Source organism: Capricornis sumatraensis, chromosome 9 (genome assembly GCF_032405125.1).
Source record: "Capricornis sumatraensis isolate serow.1 chromosome 9, serow.2, whole genome shotgun sequence".
NCBI classification, from domain to species: Eukaryota; Metazoa; Chordata; class Mammalia; order Artiodactyla; family Bovidae; genus Capricornis; species Capricornis sumatraensis.
In genome coordinates, this window is record NC_091077.1 from 88775767 (window position 1) to 88802547 (window position 26781).

Genomic DNA, 26781 nt, shown 5'->3' on the forward strand with positions numbered 1-26781 from the left:
ATCAATTAATTTGATAAAGCTGCAGAATATAAAATTAATACAAAGAAATCTCTTGCATTCCTATATACTAACAATGAAAGATCAGAAAGAGAAATTAAGGGAGCAATCTCATTTACTATAGCATCAAAAAGAATAAAATACCTAAGAATAAACTTACCTAAGGAGGCAAAAGAGCTGTACTCAGAAAACCACAAAATACTGATAAAAGATGTCAAAGATGACACAAACAGATGGAGAGATATATCATGTTCTTGGAATGGAACAATCAATATGGTTAAAATGACTATACTACCCAAAGTAATCTACAGTGAAGTCCCTATCAAATTACCAATAGCATTTTCCACAGAATTAAAACAAAAATGTTACAATTTGTATGAAAACACACACACACATAAACAAACCCAACAGCCAAGGCAATCTTGAGAAAGAAAAACCAAGCTAGAGAAATCAGGCTCCTTGACATCAAATTATACTACAAAGCTACAATAATAGAAACATTATATTACTGGCACAAAAACAGAAATATAGATCAACAGAACAGAACAAAAAACCCAGTGATAAATGCAGACACCAATAGCCACCTAATCTATGAAAAAGGAGGCAAGAATATAATGGACAAAAGACAACCTCATCCTCTAGTGGTATTGAAAAAACTGGACAGCCACATATAAATAAATGAAATTAGAGCACTCCCTAACAACGTAAATTTCTAGAGGAAAACATAGGCAGAATACTATCTGACATAAATCACAGCACAATAGTTTTGATCCAATTCTAGAGTAATTAATATAAAAATAAAACAAACAAAAGGGACCTAATTAAATTTAAAAACTTGTGCACAGCAAAGGAAACCATAAACAAAATGAAAAGACAACCCACAGAATGGGAAAAAAATATTTGCAATGAAGCTACTGAAAAGGGATTAATCTCCAAAATATACAAACAGCTCATGCAGCTCAATATCAAAACAACAAACAAACCACACAAGAAAATGGGTGAAGGATCTAAACAGACATTTCTCCAAAGAAGGCATGGCCAACAATCACATGAAAAGATATTCAACATCACCAAGTATTCAGTTCAGTTCAGTTCAGTTCAGTCGCTCAATTGCATCCAACTCTTTGCAACCCCATGAATCACAGCATGCCCTGCCTCTCTGTCCATCACCAACTCCTGGAGTTCACTCAGACGTCCATCGAGTCAGTGATGCCATCCAGCCATCTCATCCTCAGTCGTCCCCTTCTCCTCCTGCCCCCAATCCCTCCCAGCATCAGGATCTTTTCCAATGAGTCAACTCTTTGCATGAGGTGGCCAAAGTACTGGAGCTTCAGCTTCAGCATCATTTCTTCCAAAGAAATCCCAGGGCTGATCTCCTTCAGAATGGACTGGTTGGATCTCCTTGCAGTCCAAGGGACTCTCCAGAGTCTTCTCCAACACCACAGTTCAAAAGCATCAATTCTTGGGCGCTCAGCTTTCTTCACAGTCCAACTCTCACATCCATACATAACCACAGGAAAAACCATAGCCTTGACTAGACAGACCTTAGTCGGCAAAGTAATGTCTCTGCTTTTGAACATGCTATCTAGGGTGGTCATAACTTTTCCTCCAAGGAGTAAGCGTCTTTTAATTTCATGGCTGCAATCACCATCTGCAGGCCAAAAAAATAAAGTCTGACACTGTTTCCACTGTTTCCCCATCTATTTGCCATGAAATGATGGGACCAGATGCCATGATCTTCGTTTTCTGAATGTTGAGCTGTAAGCCAACTTTTTCACTCTCCACTTTCACTTTCATCAAGAGGCTTTTTAGTTCCTCTTCACTTTTTGCCGTAAGGGTGGTGTCATCTGCATATCTGAGCTTATTGATATTTCTCCCAGCAGAGAAGTGCAAATCAAAACCACAATGAGATGTCACTTCAAACCACCAGAATGGCCACCACAGACAACAGAAGTTAGAGAGGGTGTGGAGGAAAAGTAATCCTCCTACACTATTGGCGGGAATGTAAATTGGCACAGCCACTATGGAGAACAGTATGGAGGTTCCTTAAAAAACTAAAAATAGAGCTACCATATGATTCATAAATCCCACTCATGGGCATGTACCTGAACAAAACCATAATTTGAAAAGATACATGTACCCCAATGTTCATTGCAGCACTATTTACAATAACCAGGACATGGAAGCAACCTAAATGTCCACTGATGGAGGAACAGTTACATACATACAATGGAATATTTCTCAGCCTTAAAATAAAAAATGAAATAATACCATCTGTAGCAACACAGAGGGACCTAGAGATTGTCATACTGAACAAAGTTAAGTCAGACAGAGAAAGAAAAATATCATATGATATTGCTTATATGTGGAGTCTAAAAAATGGTACAAATGAACCTGTTTATAAACCAGAAATAGAGCCATTTATGCAGTAAAAAGAGAAAAACAACTCATGGTTAGCAAGGGGGAAAGGGAAGGAGGGATAAACTAGAAGATTGGTATTGACATATGCACACCACTAGGTATAAAATAGATAACTAAGCATGGCAAACCTGTACTCAGTACTTTGTAATGACCTATATAGAAACAGAATCTGAAAAAGAGTAGGTGTCTGATTCACTTTGCTGTGCAGCAGAAACTAACATATTGTAAATCAACTATACTCCAATAAAAAAAAAATTTCAAGGAAAAAATCAGGTGATCAAATAAGATAATAAATAAGAGTAAGCCAAACAAGAAACACTATTATAAAAAGAAAAAAATGGAAATTACGGAAAGAAAATACATATGAAATAAAAGGAATCAACAAAGCAAATTTCTTACTTTTCAAAGCAATAATAAAATGGGCAATCATTGGACACAAACAATAAAAAAGTAGATAAGGCACCAAAAATAGGAATGAAAAATGAACAGAGCTACATACTAACAACTATACAAAGATTATAAATGTTTTTATATGAATCGATTTTAAAATAAAATTTAAATGGAAACATTTCTAGAAAAATATAGCAACAAAACTGCCCAAAATTGAAATGGAATGCCTTAAGAGTTCTTAATCAGTGAATAAATTAAATTAGTAGATAAACTTTTTCTATCCTAAAAACTCCATATCTTGACAGTTTTATTAGTGAGTTCTATGAAGGAGTTAAGGGCAAAATAATTAAAATCATAAAAATCTATTCTAGGGTACCATAAAAAACTACAACAATTCCCAACTAGCTTTATGAGAAGAATATCTGGGACACAAGTCCAGACAAGGACAATATGAGAGAGGGATTCTCATAATAGTGAATGCATACATCTAAATATATACACATGCAAATTCAATCCAGCAATTGCAAAACATCATAACTGAGTTAGGTTATCCTAGGAATTTACTGTTGCCTTTATATCGGAAAACAAATTATTGTAATTCATTACATTAATAAAGGGAAAATGATATGTCTATTGGCTTAGGAAAGCTGTTTAATAATTTAAAAATTACACATGGTTAAAAAGAAACTTCTCAGCACACAAAAAATAGAAACTTTCTTGAATACATAAAGATAGTTCAGAAAAGTCTATAATAAACATCATTCTTAACTGTGAAACAATGAAAACTTCTTCTATAGTGTTACAAGTAAACCAATGGTATCTGTTTTTAATATTTCTAGCCATGATTATAGTAATTTCCATAGTAAAACAAGAAAAAGAAAGTATATACACTGAAAATGAAAAAACAAAGTTTTCATTAAGAACAGATATTTCACTGCAAAGTCTATGAAAATCAAAATCATATTAGAATTGATTAGAGGGCAAATTTAGCAAGCTTTTAAGATACAACATAACATACAAAATCAATTATGTTTTCTGTATCCCAACCAGAAAATTAGAGTGTACAAATTTTTAAATGTTATCTAATGTTTTATAGATTATATCAACATATAAAGCCTAAGAAGTAAATCTAACAAAATTCTGTAAAAACTTTACAGAAAAAAATTATAAAATTCAGTAAAAATTAAAGAATATAAATAATGTTTATAGATTAGAGAGTTTGATATCAAGATGTCAGATCTTCCCAAATTTATCAATAAAATTTAAATATATATGTGATCCCAAACATGAAACCCCGTGGTGGATTCATGTCAATGTATGGCAAAACCAATACAGTATTGTAAAGTAAAATAAAGCAAAAATTAAAAAAAAAAAAAAAGAAAAAAAATTTAAATATACAATAAAATTTTAAAGTGGCACTTGACAAGCTGATTAAAAATGGAAGAGCAAAGGGCTATGAATTGCTCAGAATCTCTTGAATAACAAATTGGAATCTTTCTCTCACCAAATATCAATAATTATTTTTAAATTATTGAAATTAGAATGGATCCCTTACCAAATATCAATAATTATTTTTACTCACTATGATGCTCTCTAGGTCCATCCATGTTGTTGTAAATGGCCTTAAATAATTATCTTTAAATTAATGAAGTTAAGATATTGTGATATTACCACAGAGACTGGAATATAGTCCAGTCAAAATATCCCAGAAAAAGACCCACACTTTCAAGGAAACTTGATTTATGGCAAAGATGAATTTTCAGATCCATAGTAAAAATATGGAACTTAAACATTGCCAAGGCAATTTGTTATCCATACAGAAAAAAATAAATAAAATTAGATTTTTAACTCATATCTTTCACAAAAATTATTTCGGTGGTATTGCAAGAGCTAAATATGAAAACCAAAACTATAATACTTTTATAAGATAACATAGGAGCCTATTCTATAAAAATTAGTAATAGCACATAAAAGCACAGCCTATGCAGGGTAGGGTAAGACTGAAAACTGGAAACACCATATAGAGAAGAGAAAATGTTTTCAATATATACAATAAAGGACCAGGATCCAGAGTGCCCAAAGGACTTCTAGTAATAAATAAGAAGATAAAATGGGCAAAGAGGTGAACAAATGCTTCACAAAACATAATATCCAAATAAGTAATAAGCAAATGTAGACATAATAAACTGCAATAAAACAGTATTACATACTCTCTGGGTTGGGAAAAATTTAAGTCTGACAATACCAACCATTGGCAAACAGGTGATGCAAGTAAATATTTACACATGTATACAACACTGGTCATTTTGTAAACTGGTAAACTAATTTTGGGAGACAGTTTGAAACTATCTGAAAATTTGAATACACATATTTTTTTGACCCAGAAATTCCATTTCTAGGTTTAAGTGCTAAGGAAACACTTATTACATGCACCAGGAGAACATTCAGTCCAGTTCAGTCGCTCAGTCGTGTCCTATTCTTTGCAACCTCATGGACCACAGCACACCAGGCCTCCCTGTCCATCACCAGCTCCTGGAGTTTACCCACACTCATGTCCATTGAGTCGGTGATGCCATCCAACCATCTCATCCTCTGTTGTCCCCTTCTCCTCCTGCCTTCAATCTTTCCCAGCATCAGGGTCTTTTCAAATGAGTCAGCTTTTCGTATCAGGTGGCCAAAGTACTGGAGTGTCAGCTTCAGCATCATTCCTTCCAATGAACCCTCAGGACTGATCTCCTTTAGGATGGACTGGCTGGATCTCCTTGCAGTCCAAGGGACTCTCAAGAGTCTTCTCCAACACCACAGTTCAAAAGCATTAATTCTTCAGCGCTCAGCTTTCTTCACAGTCCAACTCTCACATTCATACATGACCACTGAAAAAACCATAGCCTTGACTAGACAGACCTTTGTTGGCAAAGTAATGTCTCTGCATTTTAATATGCTATCTAGGTTGGTCATACCTTTCCTTCCAAGGAGTAAGCATCTTTTAATTTCATGGCTGCAATCACCATCTGCAGTGATTTTGGAGCCCAAAGAAATAAAGTCTGACACTGTTTCCACTGATGAAGTGATGGGACCGGATGCCATGATCTTCATAAGAGCACTATTTATAATAGCAAATGCTTATTTAAATATAATAGATGAATAAACCAAGATGTTATCATACAATGAAACACTGGAGAGCAATGGAAAGTCATGAATTACTTTTACTTGAATCAATGTCTAAACCAGTGAAGGTATATCAAGTGAAAAAAAAAACATACACAATTAACACATACAGTTTTATTCCATTTATGGAAAATTAGAGACAACATGCAAAAGTAAGCACTATATGAGCTAGTATTAGAAGCATATGGTTAAGAATATAAAGAAAAATAGGGAAATGATAAACATAAAATCAAATTTATTGTGATTTTCTCTGAGTTACATATGAATGGAAGAGACTCAGAATAGGTGACACAAGAGATTTCAAAGCAATGTTAATATTCCATTTTGTGATTTTATGATCCATTTATAAGAATTCTTTGAATAATGGTTTTGTCTATTACTTATATTTTATAAATATTTCTTATAATCTATTCAATTTTTATAAAAGAATTAAAAGTATTAATACAAAGTGAATAGTTTTATTAATGGTCACATATTCAATACAATTTACTTTTAATGTACAAAAGCAGATAGAAATCTGTACATGTTCAAAAAATGCATTGAAATGTATTATGTTAAACATAAAAACAATTTAAAGAAACTCCCCAGTGTTGCTATATTTAAAATGGATAACCAACAAGGACCTACTGTGTAGCAAAGGAACTCTGCTCAGTGTTATGTGGCAGTCTCGATGGGAGGGGAGTTTGGGGGAGAATGGATACATGCATATCTATGGCTGAGTCCTTTTGCTGTTCACCTGAAACTGTCACAGCATTGTTAATCAGCTTTACCTCAATACAAAATAAAAAGTCAAAGAAATAAAGAAACTTTCCAGTGTCAGTCTTTACTTGGAGCTGTCACTGAATTCTACTTCCTTGCTAATACTTAGGAAGTGATAAACTAGGACCAAAAGAGTGCTTTAAAAATTCCACCCAATGATTAAATGTCTAATCACAAATAAAACAAACATTTATTGAGTACCTATCATATGCATGGCAATATGTATACCTAGACAGCATATGAAAAAGCAGAAATATCACTTTGTTGACAAAGGTCCATATGGTCAAAGCTATGGTTTATCCCAGTAGTCATGTACAAATGCAAGAGTTGGACCATAAAGAAGGCTGAGCACTTTCGAACTGTGGTGTTGGAGAAGACTCTTGAGAGTCCCTTGGACTGCAAGGGGATCAAAATAGTCAATCCTAAAGGAAATCAACCCTGAATGTTCATTGGAAGGACTGAAGCTGATGCAAAGAGCCGACTCATTCAAAAAGACCCTGATACTAGGAAAGATTGAGGGTGGGAGGAAGAGGAAGCAACAGAAGACGAGATGTTTGTATGGCATCATTGACTCAGTGGATATGAGTTTTTGAGCAAACACTGAAGGACAGGGAAGCCTAGTGTACTGCGTGCAGTCCATGGTGTCAGAAGAGTCAGACATGACTTAGTGTCTGAGCAACAACCTGGAATTCACAAAACACAGAAGATACTCAGATCTTCTCCACCTCTTACTAGGAATTTCTAAATAATCCACTAGTTTCCCTCTCTTGCACACTCTATCTAGCAAGCCTACCCTAACTGCCTTCCTTGTGGCTCCCAGACACGTCTTTCTAATGTGCAGAACTTCAAACAATATCCATCTTATGATAAAATTTGAAAATGGATTTCTCTGATCATTCTTATCTTTGAAAGCATCTGATGGACCTCATCATATTCTGGGCCCATAAATTTAAATGTCTATCAGGGCCAGGCAAGGCATTAGATGAGAGGCTCCTATCAAGCATAAGAAAAAACATCGAGAGCAGAAGCTCTATGCAAAAAAAGGCAACAGCTAAACTGGTCTAGCCAAGTCTTGCCTCTTAAGAATGGAAGCTCTGTGTTCTTCTTTCTTAAGAAAAGTATGAAATTTGGATTTTTAAAAATTGAAATCACATAACTTTTCAACTCAAAACCATAAAAAGACCCACTGACCTACACAATAAAATGTAATCTCCTTGATTTTAGCATGTAAGGCTCTTCAAACTCTGTTTCCAAACTAACTTCCTCATGTCTCTTCCCACATGTTATGTTCTGCATTCATCCTTCCTGAACACACCATATTCCTTGACAGTTCCAAGATGGGAGCACATTTATATAGATTGTGGGCCAACCCCTGATCCAAGTCCACTCACTGCTAAGGACTGATCTGCGCTTAAAGCCACCTCCACTCAGAAGTCTTCCTCAACACCTACAGGACAAAGTCAGCCACGGTTTATTATATCTATTTCCTTTTCTTTGTTCATATACATACAGGCTGTCCCTGACTTTCATATTTTCAGCTTCTGAACAGCCAACACTTTCATGCATTATACATCGACACTCCAAAGTGCCTTTTGTATGCCAAATCCAGACTTTCATACATCAGCAGATCAACGAACATTTTGCACTAATGTGTGGTGGCACCGCCTGACAGCCAAGAGTTCTGTTTGGGCAGTCATGCCATCTTTGTCTGTAAAGAGCAGCCTCTATGTAATTATTTGAATATTTTTTGCTCTTTGCCCTTATTATTTTGCCAAAATGAGTGGAAAATGAACGTTGAAAATGCTGATAATAGTAATAAAAAGAATAGGTCTCATGAGCTTAATACAGTTGAAACAAAGATGAAATCATTAGGTATTCCCATTACAGCACATCTTTAACCCCAATCAGCCTCTTATCAGATTTAAGCCCAGTCAACTGTACTCCAACTATGAAGGAAAAAAAATATAAGACTAAGGGCCTAGTATAAAATACTAGAAATAAATTGTTGAAGACTGTGTGTTAATGGCAAGGTGTAATTAGAGAGTATATCATATATTTTAGATCTCAAGGGAAAAAGAAAACTCTGTCTAACATGATTTTTTTTTTTACTTTTAACATTATGACTCTATTATGTGTTTAAGGAAAGTATTATATAAGAATCCATAGATATTTTCACTGGGAATCACAGTGCCTTTTTACTATATCCTTAACCTTTGTGTGGAGAAGGCAATGGCACCCCACTCTTGCCTGGAAAATCCCATGGATGGAGGAGCCTGGTGGGCTGCAGTCCATGGGGTTGCTAAGAGTCAGACACGACTGAGCGACTTCACTTTTGCTTTTCACTTTCATGCATTGGAGAAGGAAATAGCAACCCACTCCAGTGTTCTTGCCTGGAGAATCCCAGGGATGGGGGAGCCTGGTGGGCTGCCGTCTCTAGGGTCACACAGGGTCGGACACGACTGACATGACTTAGCAGCTTAGCAGCAACCTTTGGGTACCCTTGATCTGCTTGCTCCCTAATTTGCTTACTCATTTATACATCATCCTGAAGTGCTAAGGAACCTATCCATGCTCATCCTCCATTTGACAGCCACTGACTCCTAAGGGGAGGCTGTGGCACACCTGCCACCGACAGAGATGGGATAATCAATTTAGAGCCAAGATGGCATGAACCTTGTGGAGCAAATAAATGAGACCTCAAGTTCTAGGGAATGAGAAAGAGTATACTAACTGTTTCTGGCTATATGTCAAGTACTGTGTATAAGTACTTTATTTATTCTTATAAAAACTTGTCAGGGATCATTGAACAGATGAGGAAAGTGCACTCTGTGACTTACTCATGGTGATGAAAACAGACAGGCAACAAAGCTACCATTTAAAGTCAACTGCCTCTGAATCCAAAGCGAATCCTCTTTCAAAACCACAGTGCCTTCAGGATGCTCAGTATTGCAGATACTGGGTTATTACAGATACAAGGCTATTATCAAATGATCAAATGATGTATGTTCTTCCGCTCCATTCTTTAAACTTGTCCCTCTGGGCTGATTTAAATTTCTTTTTCAGAAAGTTCTAATGCAGTCATTTATCAAATGGTTGGTTTGAATAGCTGTTACAAAGATACATATTATTCTCCACTCAATGAGTGGTGGGTTTTGTTTTTGTTTGTTTTAATATTAAACGTTTCACACAGCTCACTTAGAGCCAAAGTTTTCTGAAACGAACTCCTTGTGTTCTTTTCAGGAGTGAACTTTCTCTTCGCGCATCCTCTTACAGTTCTATTCAAAGAGATTTTGAAATTTAATGATAAACATGAAAGATAGATAGAAGGCAAGAGGAGAAGGTTACAAAGAAGACAAGGTGGCTGGATGGCATCACAAACTCCATGGACATGAATTTGAGCAAGCGCTGGGAGTTGGTGATGGACAGGGAAGCCTGGCGTTCTGCAGTCCATGGAGTGGCAGAGAGTCAGACACAACTGAGTGATTGAAAAACAAGGTGAAAATTATAAATAGCGTATGCAATAAGATGAATATCAAGCCTAAGAAACGAATCGCCAGTCTATGTTTGATGCAGGATACAGGATGCTTGGGGCTGGTGCACGGGGATGATCCAGAGAGATGATATGGGATGAGAGGTGGGAGGGGGGTTCATGTTTGGGAACTCATGTACACCTGTGGTGGATTCATGTCAATGTATGGCAAAATCAATACAGTATTGTAAAGTAAAATCAAGTAAAAATAAAAATGTAAAAAAAAAAAAAAGCCTAAATCTCCTGCTCACAGTAATATACAATGTGATGTCATGGGATCACAGCAGTTTCAAATATGTTTTTAATCTCTAAATGTGTGTTTAAACACACTCATGAATAATTGAGGACTATTCTTGAGTATATATTACTCCCTTTCTCACCAGGCCTTTCTTCCTTAAGACATTGCAATTAGTTCATACAAATCTAATAAATCCATGGGCCAAAGTTCTCCAGCACGTACCTGATCAATTCCATTTGCCTGTTTTTCTTGGTCTCTCTATAGAATTTTATATGTGCACTATCCCTGATCTATTTCTGTCTCATAATCTGGCCCTTCTGAAATGGACAACTATCATAGGTTTTAAAGACTCTGCTTTCTGGCTGCAATTACTGACCTGCGCCTGTATCTACTTCTACCAGTTGGATGCTCACTAAAGACATAATTGGCCGCCCTCTCAGATATACAGTGATCCCTTTAACCTGCTGCTGTTAGTGCTGCTGCTCATAGCTCATATCTTAACCCCCTCAGACAGATAATCTTCAAGGTCCTGGAATCACCTAACTGCAGGTAACTGAGAGAAACACCCCACATTGGGTGACTGAGCCAGTCAGTAACTAACGTGGATACAAAAGCCCCGCTTGCTCAAGGTGGACAGACTCTCTGATGCAGTTTATGCTCTAGTGCTTCCCTGTGGGGTTAGGCTCAATCTGGACACTTGAAATCATATCTTTGCTTGTTGTTGTTTGTTGTTGTTTTTTTTTTTTTCCTTTTCCCTATCCTCCTCTCTGACTCATGTAGAAATTCCTCCTGAACAAACACTCTCTTTCCTAGTTCAAGCCATTGTCTTAGCTGAGACTCTACTTCCAGAGAAACTGACCTCCGAAAATGCCTAAAATCAAAACAAAGAGTATGTGGCTTTTTTTTTACCCCTGAGAATCAAGGGGCATAAACCAGTTTATTGGTTACATGACTTCGAAATTCTGGACTGTGGGATTTTCCAAAAAATCTGTTACTTGTCTGCTGTATTAAACCGGAGCTAAAAATAGATATTGAGATTCAGCCTGGGAACTTCAAAATTATTGCCTTTCCACCTCTTCGTGTCTCCGCCAACCTTCTAGGCATACCTGTGGCTCTCCTGGAATAAATTTGAACCTGGTGGAGGCGGAGATTCAGAGCCTCAAGATTTGTGAACCTATGAAGGTGGGCATTTCCGTAGTGTAGTGGTTATCACATTCGCCTCACACACGAAAGGTCCCTAGTTCGTAATGGAGCAGAAACATATTATTTGGCACTTCCCAGGGGCTGCTAGTGGTAAAGGACCTACCTGCCAATGCAGGAGACATAAGAGACGCAGTTCAATCCCTGGGTTGGGAAGATTTCCTGGAGGAGTTCATGGCAACCAACTGCAATATTCTTGCCTGGAGGATCCCATGGACAGAGGGTATAGTCCATAGAGTCACAAAGAGTTGGACACAACTGAACTGACTTAGCCTGGGATGTTGTAGCTCTGTGGATAACTGAATAGAGCTATTTTAATAGGAAGAAGGCTCAGGACAAAAGAGACAATCTGAATAATTTGACTCTGAAAAGGTAAAAATAATTTCCATAACAAAGAGTTAACAATAGAATCAAGAGATGGAGCACTGAGGTTTGGGAGGGTGAAATCCAGGCTGCGCTTGGTGCATGCAGTGTTAGGAAGCATTGACCACATTCACCCAAGTCCCTAGGATAAGTAGTGATCTTTTACAGCTGAGCTTTTTCACATGCCTGGAGATTGAAATGCTATCTGCTTTCTTAGAGATCAAGTAAATTTGACTCCCATCAGAATGCAGTTTTTAAAACAAAGTCCTTCTTAACCATTTTGCTACCACAAACTTTTAAATTTGTCATTAACACCCCTAAGATAAGATTCTCTAAGTTTATTCTCCCTGAATATCTGACCTCTTTGCTGTGAATACAGCCTTAAAAAAAAATAAAAAAAAACACTGATTTCCTGTAAACTTGTGTGTCCTACACTTGTCCAAACCACTCTATTCTGGGGCTACCCAAGTAATTATATTTTATTTTATAACATTAATTTTAACTAAAGTTATGTTGTATCATTCCCAATTATATATCTGTTTACATCTTCCTGACCAAATTAAAAGTTCCTAGAAGAGCATCTTAATAGCCCCTTCGTATCCTACTGTCTTTGTTAGAGCAGATCTTTTATAAATATTTTAGGAGGAATAAACAGCATGTTACTTATTTAACAAGGAATTATTTTGCACCTACTATGTGCCAGGACACTTGCTTCACATTGGTATAAGTACATCACTTTGAATGATACAAACCTGGAACTCTATATTTGATTGAACAAAATAAATAAGCAGATAGTGGTTATGTTTTATTATGGGAAATAAAAGAAGGAGGAGTGATAAAGAAAAAGAAAAACTCTTGCGGAAGAGAGGCTCCGTCAGTTACCGTGCTGAGAGACGACTGTCTGAAGAAGTGGTACTTCAGCTGAAGCATGAAGGACAAGAGGGAGGACGCCTACACTGGGAGGAAGCAACAGCAAGTGGAAAGTTCCTGAGGCAGGAAACACAAATCAACATGATGAGGAAACAGACAGAAGGTCAGTGAGTCTGGAAGGCAGTGTGGGGAGAAGACACAGACTGAAAGGAAGGCACAGGCAGGTCAGGCCCGAGCGCTAGGCATCTGAAGATTCAGCCACACGCATCAGCTCGAACGGCATAATTTGCGAGGCCTGCTGCAAAACGAAAATTTGGAACTCCTTGTTAAAAAAAAAAAAATAGAGGAAAATGCAGTTTAAAGTACTAAATTATAACCCATTTGGCTTTCCCCCTCCGTCTCTTTCAAGCTGTCACGGTATTTTTATTTGCTGTTTAATGTTTAACTCCCTCTGACACGAGCAGGCTCGCGTGGGCAAGCACCATGCCGCACCCACTGACACGGTGGGTGGTAAGCACCCAAGCCCTCACCTTCACACATCCCTGACTGCCCTCAGAGTCTGAAATGCTGGGACTTCTCTGACTTGGAAAATTTGTTAATATTATCATTCTCAACGGAAAAGTCAGGTTGCGGAAAAGTTAATGCCTTGACTAGGCAAACACGAAATAAAAGTACTTGAAACGTAGTTATCAAGGTAAAATACACCTACAGAAATCATGTAGTGTAGCCCCCTGCTTACAGAAAATACTTCATAAATTCTGGATTTAAAAAGAGAAGTGACGAACCTCTTCCCATCCTGCTATTTTTCCCCCCTTTGACTAAATTCCTAGTTAAATTCCAAGATTTCTGTTCAAGCCAGCATTTTCTCATTCAACGTTTATTGAGTACCCACCATGTGCCAGGCACATACCTGAATACATTAACTCCAAAAGTGAAATGCAAACCATGCTATAACTAAAATGTAGCTTTTTATACAGTACGGTGTTTTTATGCTAAGAGTTCTATATTCTCCACTAAACTGAACTTTTAAATTTAGCACGTTTTAATGTCCCAAGCACTGCTCCATCTTATTTAACACCTCAAAGTCTAAGACAGAGGTATTTTTACTCCACATTTATAAATGAGGCAAGCAAAGAGCAGAGCTCTTCAGTAATTGAGGGAGCTACACAATAGGAGACTGAGCTTTCAACTTAGGGTTGTCTCACTGTAAAGACAGTTTTTCTATAAATTATCCACTCTTCCTTCTTCCTGTCTTTCAGTGAGTCACCATGCCTCTTATGTCCTCACCTTCAGAAGTACTCAACAATTCAGCAATTCTGAAATATCCACTTACAAAAAAAAAAACAGCCTATCTTGTTTGTATTTAGTTTTAGAAGAGCTGTACTTCAAATTGTTTGAAATACCTACAAGAAATTGTGAATGCACTTGCATATAGTATTAGCGATATAACGTAAACATAACTGCCTCACTGAAACAGTCAAAATCAAGCATAGGATTAGGTTCTTCAAAGAGACAAGGTTGCGACTTAACACTATTTACTACCTTATTTGCAAGGATCACATCCTCCAAATACTCTTCACAGTTGTACATATGTGTTCAAAGAGAGGTCTATAGATCAAGGCAGTGATTTTCTAAATATTAAAGTCTCAGAGCACTCCCAGGGATCTGTTGATTAACCCAGTAGGATATTAATTATGAACACATCTGCCATTCTTACTTTTTGTTCTTTTTTTTTAAATAGGAGTGGAGTAATTCAGACCTGTGTGTATGATTAGGGGCAACTAGCAATGCATGATGAGCTAGATTTAGATACATTTACAAAGCATCCGATAAAATGAAATAGTTTACTAGAAAACATAACTTGTACTGAGATTAAAAGTCTAAAGTAGGAAAAAGTTGTTTTTAAAAAGCTTAACCTTAAATGAAACAGCATATGAGGTGAGTGAATGTGAAAAAAATAGATAGCTTTATTGTTTCTCAAGAACAGGAGTATTTATAGATCTTCTACTTTGTGACTCATCACTGTGCTATAAAATATTTGGGGTATTACTCATAACTACAAAAAAGACAGGCTAGAATAGTTTGATGTTAGGGTAAAAGATGAGGTGAACAAGCTGGCATTCTACATGTGACATTCTCATTTATTCAAAAAATGGACAATTTCTATAATTTTTGGCTACTTTTCTTTCTTTGTATAAATGAGTATATTATTTAAAACAAGTGATCATCCATGTGCCTCACATGTAAAATCATAACAACAGGCAAAATGGAAATAAGGCATAGGAAGTACAAGAAATGTAGCAGATTATAATTAATCCCTCTTATATTTAGTGAGCCAGGTAAGTTTATGATTATCATACAGGCACGCTTTGAGGATTAGAGAAGTTAGTCTAATGGCAGCATTTCCTTCAAGCATTCCTTCTCTACAGCTAAGATGAACACCAGGAGGAAATAGACATAACAACAAAGACGAAGAAAGACGAGGAAGCGTTGCTAATGGATGAGAAGACTGAGATGATACAAATCCTCTAACTCAAACAGCACATTTTTAAAGATATGATTAGTAGTTTTAAGCAGTACCTCAGTAGAAAACAGTTCATCTTATAGCATTTTCCCATCCTTTTCATTAAGTAGTATGCTAAAGTGAAGTTAACCTTCCACAACAATAAGTTTTTCTTAAAGAAAATGCTGATTGATTATCAGTTGCTCTAAATCATTTCAAGAATACAGAAAAAAAGCATTTCAAAATACTACTCGTTTTCCAGGAATACAGTATTATATTCCCTCTCAAGAAAAATATACTAGTTTTATTCATTAACTTTTGCTTATAAGCACCACTGCATTTGGTTGATTAGATTTCTAGAATTTTACCATTAAGCTTTTCACTTTCGAGAGAGACTGTAATTGGCCAAGTTTTTGTAATTCTTATTTCTTCTACATAATGGAGAAGGCTCCTTTTTATGTTGAAAAAGGAAAACACTGGGAAAAGCTTATTCTGAAATATCGTTAGGGGGCTTCTGTGGACTTGGAATTGTGTTAAAGTCACATAACATACATCTGTATCAAAATACATAAATATAGCTGGGTTGGTTTCTTCCATGAATATAAACTAACACAGGATACTGGCTTTATCTTCTAGAATATCAACCCTGAAGAAGGTAAAAGGTTCTGTCAATTGATCTGAAAACTACTGAACAATTCTTGAGTAACTGAAGGTGGGAGGTTCCGGAGTATATATATATATGTGTTGGAGGTGGGGCTCTCATCCTTGACACTCTTGACATCTTGAGTCAGATACTCCTTTGTAGTGTGAAGCTGCCCTCTGTATTGTATGTTTAGCATACATACAATACTACTGCCTCTACTCACTAAGCACCACTAACCCTAGCGCCCCCTTTCCCTAGACATAAAACTAAAAAAAAAACAAAACAAAAAAACCTACGTCCAGACCCAGACAATAATCCATTGGAAGGCACTGCGAACCCTGGATGCAGATGATTTCAACCCATTATCTCTCCCAAAACTTATGCTGAGACACATGTATAGCCTCTAATTCATTACAAGGCAAACATTTTGAGTTAATAAAGTGATTCACTGCAAAGATCAAATTAAGGATATGCTCTTTTAATTCAAGTCTAATAGCCTCCAGGTTGCCACTATAAAACTGAGAGAGAAAAAAGTATTGGGAGCAAAGATATACAGCAGATTAAAAGACAGTATGTAAAAAGAAGAATTTGGGGTGGGCTTCTGGAACATGAAACTTACTAGAAACAGACTTGAAACCTATTAATTTTGTAAAGCTACTGCATTGCCAAAGAAACTACATTACTGGTTGAAAATTTGTCTGCTGAAGACTTAAAAACAACTCTGCCTCCTAGTCTTCCAAGAGCAAGAAATGGGCTGAGAATAAGGTGCTAAAGTTAAAGAGGGCACATTCCTCAGCATCTACTTCACAGGGGACCCCTGAGAATAACAAACAAAGGAATAGAGGAGAATCATGATCTAATTAAGGAAATTTCCACCCATTCCATGCCCAACCCTCCACCCCCTCATGGTAGGGGCTTCACCTTATCTGTGCAGCAGGATTTCACAATTGGTTTGAAGGAAGGACTGCTGGATTATTTCCAATCCTTCCCATTTCCTAATATTGCATTGTTGGCATTTGGGAGAGAGGACAGATATAATTTGTCTTAAAGTTATGGGACTTGAGGAAAAGTGAAGATACAATTAGACCTAGTTCAGAGGCTATCTTGAACCTAGAGTTCTTAGACTTTGAATTGTATGCAGTGATTGAAGACATTTTCGATTGTCTCCCTGGGGAGGGGTTGAATTTGTCCTATGAGCGGGGTGAAAGGAGCAAGGCGATAATCTGTGACTGGAAGATTAGATTGTGACAAAAACAACAATTTATCAAATACCCATATGGTCCTCTACATTTCCCAGCCTCCTTTACAGTTAAATTAAAACTATTTGACTAGTTCTTGCCTCCAAAGGGTTATAAGCAGAAGTGACATGAATTACTTATAGGGTGAGACAGTTTAGAGAACAATGCCTCCTCTAAACCTCTCTTTTTTCCTTTGATAACTCTTTTGGAAGCCATATGTTGGGATGGTGGAGGCACAAAATTAAGTGAACCTGAACTTCCAAGTCATTCTTTGGGCAAGAACCTCTGCTGCCCTTCACCAGGTTTTGTTGTGGTAAGCTACAGAGACTAATAGGTATATTTGTTACTGCAGCATGGACTAGCCTATCCTTCCTAACACAATTCCCTAACCAAGAGTTCCACCATCATCTCAAACACTGACAGAGATAGAAAATAGCTCTACAGAAAAAAAAAAAAAGTTAGCTACAAAAAAGCTGAGTGCTGGTGAGCATATTTTTAGGGTTTCATTTGGTAATCATTACACAGTACATTGCAAAGACAGGAAAGAGAAACAGATCCTGGAGTAAAGATTTTAATAGGACCTCACACTTCTTCCCCTCTCTGAAAAGTGATACAGCATGTATGTTCCTTTTTGTAATATATTCATCAGCAGGTAAAATATACATTCAGTCTTTTATATAGTAATTTGAGTTCATAAGCTCCTTCCACCTCTGACCATGATGTTACATTTTATGCAATCAACAAAGAACTTCCATTCCTCAACTGGTAGCCTTTAATGTTGTGCTGTGTTTTAACAAGCATCTTGGTTTTTACTAATGGGACTGATATTTGGGGTCTTAGGTTGAGGATAAACTTCCATGCCAAATTGTTAAGAACTTTACACTTCCACATTTTCCAAATCCTTTGTCCCTTCAATGCTGCTGCTGCTGCTAAGTCACTTCAGTCGTGTCTGACTCTGTGCGACCCCAGAGACGGCTGCCCACAGGCTTCCTCATTCCTGGGATTCTCAGGCAAGAACACAAATGTGTTATCTAGTTTATGTAATGAAAAAAATAATTACAAACCCCCTTCAGCGACAATAGAGAAATAACAAAAGAATGTATAATTTCTGTTTCAACTCTCTTCATTTCTTTCTTCTTCACCTTCACCATAGATATGTGAAAAGTGTCCTTCTTTTAGTACCACAATAGCACTCCAGTATTTTTATGCTGACAGCATTATATAAGATGACATTTAAGCAAGTTTTACTTCTGAGTCCTGGCTTTTTGGACTCTGAATATCAGTGCTCCAGGACTTCCCCACTATTGATCACTCAGTTCTTCTAGCATTATAACAGTACATTGCATCAACTCAGTTCATCCCAACTGGTAGCTCCAAAGAAAATGTATCTTCATGAATATCTTATTAAATTTATCTAAGCAAAATTCCAGAGAGATTCAGATTCCCATCTTAGTTTCTGCGTACATGCCAACCTTTGTAAATAGAACTACATATCATCCATGTCAATAGAGATACAAAATGAACTCTCAAGGTGGATTATTCTCTCTGTGGTTTTTGTTTTCAAGACAAATTCACACCTACCTTGGCCCACTAGCAGGTCAAATTATAGAACATTGATTTTAAGAAAATACCTATGCGTCTAAGGAGGAGTGTGGAAGTATCAATGTGCCTCTGTTTAAGAATGCCTTGACCTACCTTCCAAAAATCTCCTATGAATGGGAACTGTTCCACTTCACACAAGAAATTGGCTGCTAGAGTCCATGGACCTCCTCTCCTCTTCAGTGATGTATCTACCAAACCATTTTTTAAAAATCAATTAAATAAAGGGAAATGTAACATACAGGTCCACACTCATAAACATATGACAATGAAATGCTTAATGAACACTTACTTCAAGGGAAGCCCAATAAAAGAAAGTGAATGAAGTGTCTCTGTTACTCCCATATCCCTTTTTCGGGTGATCAAGTGTTCTAGTTTTCCCTGGACTGAGGGAATTCCCAGGAGAGGGGACTTTCACCATGAAACCAAGAAAGTCCTTCCAAACTAGGATTAGTTCCTTACCCTACCCTTCACAGATGTTAATATGATAACCTCAGCCCTTTGCAAATTCCAAAATATAGGTACTTATTCAAGAATTCATTTTGCCTATTATTTCCATAAATGATGGAGGCCAGATATGATCTGTTCTTAAGAATTCCAGACATTCACATTTGATCTCAGCAGGTCTAAATCCCCTTTCCCAAAGTGTTTGAATTTCTGGGTCTCCAGCTATAAGACAGTCAGGGAAGTAGTCTTAAGGAACCAGCTGTTCTCTGGTGGCTCAACTGTATTATCTGAAAGAGATTCCCTGCTTGCCTATCTTGGATTTTCTGTCCCTACTCAATCACAAAATGAGAGGAAAATTGTCATGGGGCAAGAAACTTTTCAAACCTCAGAGAGACTCTTCTCTTAGCTAAACCGTTCCATTTATACATCTTGGCAGTAGTCATTAGCAGTGAGAAACCTAAAGAGACAACAAAAGAAAAATGTATGTCTTTTTCAAGAGCTTCTGAAGTGTTGAAAAGTGTTTCTATTTAAAAGCTTCTGACAATGATTGGCAGGATCTGAGAAAACCTCGAAAGATGAGCCCCACCCTCTGAGAATTATTATCAGGAGAACCGTAATTGGTGAACACCTATTCCATTCTTACCACAGCTGAAAGATTGCAAACTAATTGCTACTTGGTGGTCCCTCTCAAATGCTACAGAAGGTGTACAAAGCACGTATCAATACAGATCAGCACCCTCAAAGGCTGCGGAACCTCAAAGTGGAGAAGTTCTAACGTTCTGAACTAAACTGACACAATAAAATTAAGAACAGACCTGTATTGATTGATTGAGTGATTACTAACTGGCCCATTAGATCAGTGTCTTCCCAAGAATCTGACATTTAAAATCAAAAATAGGACAGGCCTAATTTTAAGTTTTGTGATTAGGGGATTTAATTTAAATGAGAAGAAGAACAGAAGTGTATATATCAACCCAATTTAGTATAGATAGAAATGGAAATTACAGAGTCAGTTCAGAATAGGCATAATGAAGCCCACTTACGTTTGATGTAGTAGATGTTTAGAATATTAATGACCCACATGGCAAAATGACCTGCTGACAGCTGAGGTATTTAAATACCAGCTTTTGAACTTTGTTTTTCTTAAGTAGCTACTCTATGATAAATATAAAACACCATGAAGGAGTTAAACCAAATTTTACCTATCAAGTAAATGAACTTAAGTCCTAAACCAATTAGGTTGTGATTTAATCAATAGTGCCTCGGAAATGGGTGCCCTGATCCCCTAATGAATCACCTTGAGGGTTAATTCTAAGTACAGAAAGTTGATGGTCATCATCATTAGTGCAGGGAGAGGGAAGCAAAAACAAAACAAAACCAAAAAATATGGCCTTTGACATCTGTCATTAAAAGCAGAATACAAATGCATAAATCATTTTCCTTTATCCATCTTTATGTCGCAATCAAGAAAGATGCCTTTAGAAGTCATTTGGTTTATCAACTAGGCAATAGTGCATTTAATCCAAACTAAAAAAGAAATTACTTGGAAAAGAAAGGGACTCCAAGAAGGGGAATAGCAGACATATGCTCAAACTGTGAGATTTCAAATGATATGTCATAAGATGTAATATCTAATCACACATGTAGAAGAGAACCATTTCTTTGTGGAAAAGAAAAACTAAAGATACTTAAGCATCAGATAAGTGCCTAGAGATACTACAAATGTTTTGCAAAGCCATATAAAGCAATTAAGTCAAACTTTACTTCACGTCAGATTTTTCTGTTCAAACAAGAATCCGCCAGGAAAGATTGATGTCTGTTAGATCTTGCCATTTTGTTAACAGGGGGTCACAAGTCCTACTTATTACCTGATTCTGAAAAATATTCAAGAACAGATTGAGAATCTTGGACCTAATGTCTAAGTGAGAACAATAAAAACACTGTTCAGCTGCCATTACATAACTTCTCTCTTCATTATCACGCAGCAGATGATATTTATTTTTCTGTTTCATTTTCTGCTTTCTAACCTGAGCCACAGGCCAGATTCTCCTCCTCTGTAACTCTGCAGGGATTCTTTGGTTTGTACCTTTTGTGTAATTCTGCTTGGCATTCTAAATATGGCTCATTCTCCTGGGTTTCAATACATTTCTTGAATTTCACCTACAGACCTTAATGGAGTTGAGTGCCTTGGAATAAGGGGTAGTTATCAGCAGGAGAAATCTAGAGATATTATGGGCTTGGACCAATAGTAATTAAATTTCTATTTCATAAATTGGGGGGGGAGGGAGAATCTTCTTTGAAGAATTGATCTCACAATTCTGCAATTCAAATTACAATGTATTGCTATAGTATAGTGACTACTCCCTAAAGTAGTACAGTTACTATACTTTTTGATAGCTTCAAAAATGGTTTATCAAAAATGGATTTCCAAAATCTAATCTTTGCAGTCTGAGATTTCTCAAAAACAAAGCTGGATTTCTTCATTGCCCAAATTACAACAACCCAGGCCTCTTGTCTAAGATATATAATTCCTGAAATAAGGTCAAAACTAAATCCCTCCAGTCTTTGTTTAAAAAATATGTTTTTTTATGTTCCAAGTGTTTCACACAATGTTTGCATGAGGTGGTCATGCACTCTGGTAGTGCCTGACAAACTTGACATAACCTTCAAGAGACAATCACTGACTCTGAACATTTGTAACATTTCCAACCATTACTTTTCCCAGCTCTCTTTGATGATTCATGCTAAGGGTAGAGAACCGGAAGGGATATTTTCCTTCAGAGCCACAAAAATAACCAAGATGTACTTTTCTTTCAGCCATACATTTCAACATGCATAAACTCTCTGGCTGATATTTCTTGCCATTTGGTCCAACTATACTTCCTGAAGACACTGTATGAAAAGAACTAGTCTAATTTAAGAAGGAATCTGTCCCTGGTAAAACAATACATACAAAAATGAAAAAAGAAATCATTCAACTTAGCCAACTTCCTTACAGCCTTGATCTTAGAATCTGGTTTTTAAATAGAAAACTTAAACAAAAGTCACTATACAAGTCATTTTGTTCTCAGTACAATTAGGATCATTTTATGGAAAATAGAGTTTATCTAAATTAATTTTAAGGTCTGTGAAATTTACATAGCCTAAATAGATCTCTTCTTCATGCATAGTCTCAAGTATATATCATTTTCCTTTGTGATCAAAATTTTCATGTATAAGTTTATTTTCAGAGAGATTTACCATAATTTTTTCAAAGATTTATTAAAATGTGTATGACCTCCCCAAAATACAAAAAGGTAAAATATTCTGAAACAACTTACTTCAAAAAATACTTTTTAGGAAAAGACTAAAATCCACATACACATAAAGGATATAAAGTACATATTTACAGACTCACTACTGTGTTCAGATGGCAGTAGCTACTGAGGCACTTTGAGCCGTGGAATTTGCTCAACTGAGACAGGTATCATGATCAAAACTAAGAATTACAACACAAAACCTGCTGAAATTATCATAAACTGTTACCACTTCTGAGTCTGATTCAATGAAGCTATTATTTTTACTGGAAATGGAGATAAAACTTGAGAAGGAAAGCATAATAAAAGTATTCAAAGAGGTAAATTTATTTATTTTTATTTATTTTCAATATTTTAATGGTATTATTTGTTAGGTATTTGCTATACCTGTGGGAAACACACATTTCCTACATGGAAAAAACACAGCTAGAATTTTAGCTCATTGGTTTTCTTAAAGTGTGGTTTCTGAACCAGCAATTGCAGCATCTCCTGGCAACCTGCTGGAAATGCCAATTCTCAGGCCCCACCTCAGATCTATCAAATAAGAGAAACTCCAAGAGGACACTCAGCAAACTTTTCACAAGCCCTCCAAGTGATTCTGATGCACATTCAAGTTTTAGAAACACTGTTCTAGATAAACATTTGTAGGATGGAATGAATTCAAATATAGACAAAGCTACAAAATATTTTGCATAACCGACTCAAAGAACATGAGAAAACTCCAGGAGACAGTGAAGGACACAGAAGCCTAGTGTACCCCTAGTCCATGGGGTTGCAAAGAGTCAGACATAACTTAGCAACTGAACAACAACAAAATATTTTGTGATAATTTAAATAATACATTTATATAGTGCTTCATCAATTACAAAGTACTTTCAAAAGCATTAATCTCACTTGATCTCTCAATATTATTGTGATAGTAACTGTGAAGGTACTCATATTTTCATTTTGTAAGATTAAATTGAATGTGAAAGAGGTTAAATAAGTTCACTTCATAATGCTATTTAATACAACTTGGTGAGAATCTAGATCTCAGGTAGTAAAAGAGGCATGCTGTTACTAAGACAGAGTTGATCAGAATTAATATAGATACCTTGTTTAACACTATCCACTGGCATCCAAACAATGTTTTAAACTCTTTAAATTTTTTTAATGAAGTAACATTCAAAAATGCTGTCTTAGAAAGGATTTAAAATAGATATTCAAATGAAGCTCTATCTCTGACCAAAATCAAATTAAATAAATTCTCAAAGTTCTAGCTGATGATTTTACTGATAAACAGAATACTCATTTATTTTTGCTACTGTTGACAGGAAAAACAATCAACTGTCCCAAATGGTCTCAGTTCACTTCAGTTCAGTCACTCAATCATGTCCAACTCTTTGTGATCCCATGGACTGCAGCACACCAGGCCTCCCTGTCCATCACCAACTCCCAGAGATTATTCAAATTCACATCCGTTGAGTCGGTGATGCCATCCAACCATCTCAGCCTCTGTTGTCCCCTTCTCCTCCCACCTTCAATCTTTCCCAACATCAGGGTCTTTTCAAATCAGTCAGCTCTTTGCATCAGGTGGCCAAAGTCCCAGACAATTTTATATTTGTAAAGGCATAAAGAAGAAATAAAGCTTAAATTTGTGGGAATCATTTTTTTTAAAAATATTCTCCAATTTACAGTATAAGAAGTAATAAATCTTCAATCTATCCTTTTTGTTTCCTATCTGGAGAGTAGATTCTAGATGTTTTTCACATAGTGTTTTTCTAAAGTGAGAAGTTCACATGAACCGTGAACTTCCAGATGTTCAAGCTGGTTTTAGAAAAGGCAGAGGAACCAGAGATCAAATTGCCAACATCCACTGGATCATCGAAAAAGCAAGAGAGTTCAGAAAAACACCTATTTCTGCTTTATTGACTATGCCAAATCCTTTGACTGTGTGGATCACAATAAACTGTGGAAGGTTCTGAAAGAGATGGGATTATCAGACCACCTGACCTGCCTCTTGAGAAATCTGCACGCAGGTCAGGAAGCAAAAGTTAGAACTGGACATGGAACAACAGAAAGGTTCCATATGGGAAAAGAAATACATCAAGGCTGTATATTGTCACCCTGCTTATTTAACTTATATGCAGAGTACATCATGAGAAATGCTGGGCTGGCGGAAGCACAAGCTGGAATTGAGATTGCCAGGAGAAATATCAATAACCTCAGATATGCAGATGACATCACCCTTACAGCAAAAAGTGAAGAGGAACTAAAAAGCCTCTTGAGGAAAGTGAAAGAGGAGAGTGAAAAAGTTGGCTTAAAGCTCAACATTCAGAAAACGAAGATCATGGCATCTGGTCCCATCACTTCATGGCAAATAGATGGGGAAACAGTGGAAACAGTGGCTGACTTTATTTTGGGGAGCTCCAAAATCAGTGTAGATGGTGATTGGAGCCATGAAATTAAAAGACGCTTACTCCTTGGAAGAAAAGTTATGATCAACCTAGATAGCATATTGAAAAGCAGAGACATTACTTTGCCAACAAAGGTCCGTCTAGTCAAGGCTATGGTTTTTCCAGTGGTCATGTATGGATATGAGAGTTGGACTGTGAAGAAAGCTGAGCGCCCAAGAATTGATGCTTTTGAACTGTGGTGTTGGAGAAGACTTTTAAGAGTCCCTTGGACTGCAAGGAGGATCCAACCAGTCCATTCTAATGGAGATCAGTCCTGGGTGTTCTTTGTAAGGAATAATGCTAAAGCTGAAGCTCCAGTACTTTGGCCACCTCATGCGAAGAGTTGACTCATTGGAAAAGACTCTGATGCTGGGAGGGATTGGGGGCAGGAGGAAAAGGGGACGACAGAAGATGAGATGGCTGGATGGCATCACTGACTCAGTGGACAGGAGTTTGGGTGAACTCCGGGAGTTGGTGATGGACAGGGAGGCCTGGCATGCTGCAATTCATGGGGTTGCAAAGAGTTTGACACGACTGAGCGACTGGACTGAACTGAAAGTGAGATTGACCTGCTTTTTATCCTAAGCTGAGTGTATATTTTCTGTAACTTTAATAATCACAGGCACTTATTGTAGCATGATTTACATCATGACTCAGTATCTTTTTATGGGCTCTTCATAATTTCAAAAGAAGAATTTAAGGATGTTAAAAAGTTTTCAGTCCGCATTGATACTACTCAAGACATCGGCATAAATAGTGTTTGTTTAGTAGAACTAATATATCACAGAATTTGTGAGAATGTCTAGTATCTATAGAAGGATTAAAGCAAAATGCTAGGGAAAACATGTTTCTGACTGTTGCAGATTTTCTCAGATTCAATAGCATCTCTAAAAAAAAAAGTATGTGTCATGACACAGGAGAACAATTTACAAGTCTAGCCTGGGATTTCTCAAACTGGGATCTCAGAGTGCATTCTAGAGAATTAGAAGGTCTGCAAAAATATTGTTTTGTATAATATTTGCCATTTTGATGACAAACTTAAAAAAATACCTCATCAGTCATAAATAAGCTTATTTCAACTGACAATTTGTAATTGAATAAATATGCTGTTTTCAGGGATTAAACATGTATTTCTTAAGTCATAGGGCTTCTCTGATAGCTCAATTGGTAAAGAATCTGCCTGCAATGCAGGAGACCCCAGTTATATTCCTGGGTTGGGAAGATCCCCTGGAGAAGGGAAAGGCTACACACTCCAGAATTCTGGCCTGGGGAATTGGCTCCCTGTATAGTCCATGGGGTCCAAAGAGTCTGACACAACTGAGTGATTTTCACTTACACTTCACTTTTTCTTACGTCATTCTTTTTCCAATTAGGGTTCCGGGATGCACCTCCAAATGAGTTATGAGAATTGCTTTTTCTTTTGAAAAAGATCTATTCATCATTCACATTTGAGAAACAGTAATTGTATCAATATATTGACTACTTTAAATCTGATCAATTTGGGGAAAAAAGCAAACTCTACTAGGAAGCTTAAATAAATATGAAACATTATTTTGAAAGCACATAGAACATAATGCCAATGTCATGCAGTATCAGTTGAACTACTTTGACCAACCTTGAGTGAACTACCAGTGGGACAAGAGAGGAACATCCATTCCAGTAGGGAAGAGTATTTTATCACTAAA